The sequence below is a fragment of the Salmo salar genome, chromosome 25 (assembly GCF_965601325.2).
Source record: "Salmo salar chromosome 25, fSalSal1, whole genome shotgun sequence".
NCBI lineage: Eukaryota > Metazoa > Chordata > Actinopteri > Salmoniformes > Salmonidae > Salmo > Salmo salar.
In genome coordinates, this window is record NC_138315.1 from 49,760,135 (window position 1) to 49,766,731 (window position 6,597).

The 6,597-nt window shown below is 41.1% G+C and overlaps 1 pseudogene across 1 annotated transcript; it reads right to left on the reverse strand.

Moving 5' to 3' along the window:
- Nucleotides 1–502: 502 nt before the first annotated feature.
- Nucleotides 503–6,120, reverse strand: LOC106586875 (hemopexin-like; annotated as a pseudogene). The gene is made up of 5 exons (XR_014382678.1): nucleotides 6,048–6,120; nucleotides 3,866–4,020; nucleotides 2,624–2,782; nucleotides 2,179–2,386; nucleotides 503–1,825 (listed from the first exon to the last, which is right to left on the reverse strand). The product of XR_014382678.1 is annotated as a hemopexin-like (transcript).
- Between the last annotated feature and the right edge of the window lie 477 nt (nucleotides 6,121–6,597).

Below are 6,597 nucleotides of genomic sequence, written 5' to 3' on the forward strand. Positions count from 1 at the left end.
CTGTAAGGTCTACTACACCTGTTGTATTCAGCATTTCACTGTAAGGTCTACTACACCTGTTGTATGTTAGCATTTCACTGTAAGGTCTACTACACCTGTTGTATGTTAGCATTTCACTGTGAGGTCTACTACACCTGTTGTATTCAGCATTTCACTGTGAGGTCTACTACACCTGTTGTATTCAGCATTTCACTGTAAGGTCTACTACACCTGTTGTATGTTAGCGTTTCACTGTAAGGTCTACTACACCTGTTGTATTCGGAGCATGTGACAAATACAATTAGATTTATACAGTTCTGATTCCAGAGCCATGTAAGACTTCGATGTTCTCTTTTTAGTATAGTGAGTGGGGAGACAGATATGTATAGTATGAAACACTAAAGGTTATTGGAACTATTATATTGTAAGTTTATTGGAAGAGTGACGTAATATTCATTGGGAAGACATGGACACAATGAAAGCAGAAGTATTATGTGTAATACTATTTGTTCATGTCAGACAGACAACAGCTGGATTTAGCATTAGAAGTAGGGAAGTATGAGGTAGGATCATTCTTCCTGGTTGCAAATATAAACGACATTACATACTCATGGAAACACTGAACACACTTCGGGAACTTCGATCAGAAACTGTCTCGTCAGTCCTGACTTAACCCAAATTGATGCCTCATCAAATCATCAGTATAAATCCTAGCTTGAGATACACGTGCATGACTCGAGTTTAAATACAACACCTCAGTGACCTTAAACTTTTACTGCAGTGGGTTGAATCAGGGTCACACAGGGATTCTGGGTAGTCTTAAACAAATCTACTTTGAAATAAAAGTATCCTTCTCACACACATGGTTATGGGCTTAAAAAAGAAGACACCTGTACCATGTCAGATAGAGTTGAAATGTGTTCAATTTTGAGTTTGCATTCCAATATTACACTATATATACACACACCACAGAAGACTGAATTATAACCAATCATTTGACATTGAAATACCAGATTTTCCACATATATTTAAATTATATTTATTAATTATAAAATTATGAAAAATATGAATAACATTCCACCCATGAGGCCACTAGGACAGACTGCTGGAAAGGGCTACTGAGTGAATTTGACTTTTGCCTGAGTTAAGAGGATCTCAAGTTAGAGGATTTGAGGTGTTCATAGTCCCATGGTGTGCACAGCCAAACATCTCCAGCGATATCTTGTGTGGCTCAGGCATGATCTTGCTGTAAGCCAGCAGCATAGGGCTCTCATACTGGAAGTAATCTGCTCCCACAAACACCCTGATTCCGTCGGGGCCCACACACGGCAGCGTCCACCTTGGGGGAAGGGCAGCCTGGACTCCCTGACCAGCTCAATGGCAAACATCTGGTTCCCTGCATTGGAAAGGTATGAAGATCTTATCATGTGACAAGGGTTGTATTCATTAGGCACCAAATGGACTGAAACAGAGGGTAAGAATACTTGTAAGAAAACGCTTGTTTTGTTTTTTTGTTTTTATTAAAACGATTTTGCTACGGTGAGCACTAATAAATACGACCCAGGCATGGGGATCAGGTCATGTGGCAAGGAAGTGATGATTGTTGTGTTTATATGTTCATGCTTTTTCGGTATACATTACACTACCCTCTACGCATGCCTGTAAATGTATGGGGGAAAATAGTCCGCATCGCACCTTTGATGACGTGCAAAACGGAATGTTCTCCACAGATAAAGGCAGCGTCCAGCGGGCCTTCGATCTCCAGCGCAACTTTCAGGGGTATGGGGAATCCCACCACCAGGAGGTAAAGCTGCCCACCAGACTCACACAGAAACAGCTGCTCTTCCTGTTGTCACAACATACATCAGTGAAGAAACATTACAAGTGTGTGCTACACATTGGTTGTGTAAGAGGCGAGTTTCCCACCTTACTATGTAAAAGCACCTACTATAGGTGGAAATATCAATATAATATAAATCCAATTATTGTTATTAGAAGAAGCCCATCGAGGGACAAAAAAAACAGCGAAGAAGTTTAGATTTGCGCTTCAAAGCTCTTAGTTGTTGAAGAGATTCACCCACTACTGCTATTTATTTCCTTGCTGAGTCTACCTTTAATAACAACCTTACAAAATGTCTGGTTAACTTTAAGATGTCAGCTGTGTTTGAAATCTGTTCAGCTGCCCCCCTCTGGACTCACTGAAGTTGGGGCACTTCATGAAGAAGTCGCGGGCGTCTTTGGGGGTACTTCCCCATCACGGTCCCGGACCAAGGGTGGAACTTGTTGAACTGGTGTCCATGGAAACAGCAGTAGTGATCCGACCAGTGAAGTGCTGAGGTGGGGAGGTGGGTCCACTGGCTACTCTTTACCTTCTTCGTGTAGGTGTCAAAGTGGAACACGTCATGCCCTGGGGAGGAAGCAGGGTTGGATTCAGGTATCAATAATATATAATAGCATTATGTATACACGCTTTTATCCAAAGCCGTTTACAGTCATGTGTGGATAAATGTTTCACTTATAAATGTTTTACTTATGAGTGGTCCCAGAAATCAAATTCACTATGCTGGCATTGCAAGTGCCTTACCAACTGAGCTACAGAGGATAGGTATTTACATGTTTTAATTGATTTTAATTTTAAGCTTACCCTTGAAGAATATGACAGAGTCTCGAGACAATCCCCCTTGCGACAGTCCACAGCAGCGTCCAGGTGGTCAGGGATACCAGGGAACACCTCAGAGATGTCCTTGGGGAACCCCTCCACCAGGACATGGCTACGCTCGTGGTAGCTGAACACCTTGTTGTCCTAGAGTGGAGAGGGGAGAGGAATCTTTATGACATAGAGGGCAAGGTTGCGCTACTACCATATTGTTTAGTACCTTGTTGTCCTAGAGTGGAGAGAGGAGGCGATGCAGGAGAGGAGAGTGGAGCTACTACCATATTGTTTAGTACCTTGTTGTCCTAGAGTAGAGAGTGGAGCTACTACCATATTGTTTAGTACCTTGTTGTCCTAGAGTGGAGAGAGGAGGAGATGCAGGAGAGGAGAGTGGAGCTACTACCATATTGTTTAGACCAATCCAGTCTTTTTAATATCTGGGTATAGAGGGTGTTTCTGGACAGGACCAATGTTCAGGTTTGTGGAGGAACATGTCAAATCAAATTTTATTTGTCACATACACGTGTTCAGCAGATGTTATTGCGGGTGTAGCAAAATGCTTGTGAATGTATTTTAGGTTGGGTGAACAGAAGGACTTCCTGTATGTTAGCACAATCACACCATGAGTTGTTAATCATGAAACATACACCCCCGCCCTTCTTCCCGGAGAGATGTTATCTGATTACAACAACAAAAATATGTAAATGTATTAAGTTACGTTACCAGCAAATATTACAGATACTTTTGAAAAACTAGATGATTACTTCTTGGATTACTTTTAAATTCAGAAAGGATGTTTGGCAAAAAATTATTACAACTTTCTGTTTTTAATTCAGAATTGAAAAAAAAAGTGCAAGTTTAAGTTTGTTCCACATGAGTGAGTCTGACCACCAATCAGAGACCACTACGATGACACAAATGCGTTTGATGGATCGTTTGTCTTCTTCTAAATGCCTATTACTGAAAGTAAACCAAAAATAACTGAAAGTAATCTAATTATGTTACCGAGTTTGGATGATCCAAAAGTTACGTTACTGATTACAATGTTGTACAGGTAACTAGCAACTGTAACAAATTATAATTTATTAAGTAACCTACCCAACCCTGACAATGTTTCAGTAGATATCCCTAGGAGTTAAAAATCTATTTTTTGATTTAAAAGACGTTAAAAAGATGTCGTTCGACACATTTTGCTCACTGGAATGGTAAAAACAGGAAGTGAAATGTTAATACCAGGAAGAAGTAGGTGTGCAGATGGTCTTCATCGTTAGGCTGGTGGATACAAAAAGCGGCGTCGATGTGACCCAGGTGATGATGCTCGTCCAGCTCCTTGTAGGAACCGTTGATCAGCTGAGAGGGACCGTGGAAGCCGGCCCACATGTGGTCACCTGGCAGAACCAAATCCACACAGTCTGTCAACTCAGATTAATAAAGATCGTACACTAGGCAACAACTTTCTCTCACTGTTTTCTAGAGAGGCCTGGGATGCATCTAAACATACTGATCAATAAGAGTTGTCACGTTGGCATAAAGGAGACAGATGCAGGAATGCGTAACACACACACACACATATATACACATACATATATACACATACATATATATTAATTAAGCCCAAATTACAGCATGCCGTGTAAAAGGCACGGGGAGGAAGACCAAACAAACACGTAACAAAACACAGGGTAGAAACCCCCCAAAAAAGAGCGAGGAGCACCTCGAATAAATAACACACGCGCACAATGATTAACACACAGGACGAAACCCGTAATCATCTGGCAATACACAAGGGCACAAAAGCCAAAAAAAACACAGCACAGGTACTCACAGCACCAACAGACATTGTAACAATAATGGAACAGCCCAATGGAAACCAAAGGGAACACTTATACAAGTACTAATCAGTGGGGAATAGGGGACAGGTGAGCGTAATGAAAGTTCCGGAGGGATCCGTGACCATAGTTGTAGTAATACTGATTAATAATAGATAATAGTCGAATTATGAGTCATCAATACTGAGAGACAGATGGGGTTCATGGCTGTTGTGAATATGAAGGTGATTGCATTGGTTGAGATGACTGATTGATTTTTATTTGAAAGTTTTAAAAAAATTCAGTACATATACACACACACACAATACATACATGTCAGGGATATCACAATAATCACGTTTCCATCCACAGTTTTTATGCAAGTAAAGTCATATCATATAAAACATAAAAATCACAACAGCTGTGATGGAAACAGGAAGTTTCAGTACAATTTTATAAATGCCGACAGATCGTTTATTCATTTGACACGGTGGGATCTTTTTGTGTCTGTAAAATTAATTATGCGAGAAATGGCGACGGAAACGCCTTTATGCACAAATATTGATATCACTTCATGTCAATAATGTTTGTACCATGTTTTGTGCTGCTACCATGTTGTTGTCATGTTGTGTTGCTACCATGTTGTTGTCATGTTGTGTTTCTACCATGCTGTGTTGTCATGTGTTTCTACCATGTTGTGTTCCTACCATGTTGTGATCCTACCATGTTGTGTTCCTACCATGTTGTGCTTCTACCATGTTGTGTTGCTACCATGTTGTGTTGCTACCATGTTGTTGCCATGTTGTGTTGCTACCATGTTGTTGTCATGTGTTGCTATCATGTTGTTGTCATGTGTTGCTGTTTTGCTATGTTGTTGTTTTAGGTCACTCTTTATATTGTGTTGAGTTGTCTGTCTTGTCGTGATGTGTGTTTTGTCCTATATTTTTATTTTATTTATTTTTAATCGCAGCCCCCGTCTCCGCAGGAGGCCTTTTTCCTTTTGGTAGAGCGTCATTGTAAATAAGAATTTGTCCTTAACTGACTTGTCTAATTAAATTATGTGACAACATGGTGTGTGGTCCTCGAACTACAACTCGGGAAACCACACAGTTAATTAGGCTACTGACAAAATAAATTATATAACTTCACAGGGTTATGAAAGTGCACGGTAATCTTTATGCTCTTTTCCAATAAATATAAAAGGGTCTCATTATCCATAATAATCTCATCGTGTAGACTAGCCTAACAGCACTGTATCTGCGAGCTGTTGGCTAGAGCGCACGTGCCAAGACCAGGAACATTTGCTATTTAACTTAACAGTTTTTGTGACAAATCTAAATCGTTAGAGTTGAAAATGAGATGGAAACACATTGAACTATCGAAAAAACATAAGCGAAAAAGTACATTTTGTGTGCACTACATCATCACGCACTGATTTTTAAATCTGCTACAAATCCGTTTGGTGGAAACGCACGACTGGTGGGAAAATACTTTTATTTTATTTTTGCAGACTTTTGAATATTCACATGAAAATCTGTCGCCAATTGGATGGAAACCTAGCTACTTATTTAAATTGTGGTGCATAATGCAATGTGTCAGTTAGTTACCCTTGAAGAAGTAGGTGATTCTCTTGGCGTCCGGGGTGATCACATCAAACTCAATCTCTTCACAACCGTCCATCTTGGCTCCATGGTGATCTGGTCCAGGTAGAGTTGTAAAAGGAGGGTGTATTACTGGAAACTTTCAAAGTGTCACACCCTGATCTGTTTCATCTGTCTTTGTGACTGTCTCCACCCTCGCCCATCTTCCCCATTATCCCCTGTGTATTTTTACCTGTGTTGTTTGTTTATCTGTTGCCAGTTTGTCTTGTTTGTCATGACAACCAGCGTTTTTGTTCTCAGCACCTGCTTTTCCCCAGTCTCTTCTTTTTCTCGCCCTCCTGGTTTTGACCCTTGCCTTGCCTGTCCTGACTCTGAGCCCGCCTGCCTGACCACTCTGCCTGAGCCTGCCTGCCGACCTGTACCTTTGCTCCACCACTGGATTGCTGACCTTTGCCTACCCTGACCCTGAGCCTGCCTGCCATCCAGTACCATTGCCCCACCTCTGGGTTACTGACCCCTGCCTGCCTTGACCTGTCTATTGCCTGCCCCTGTTGGA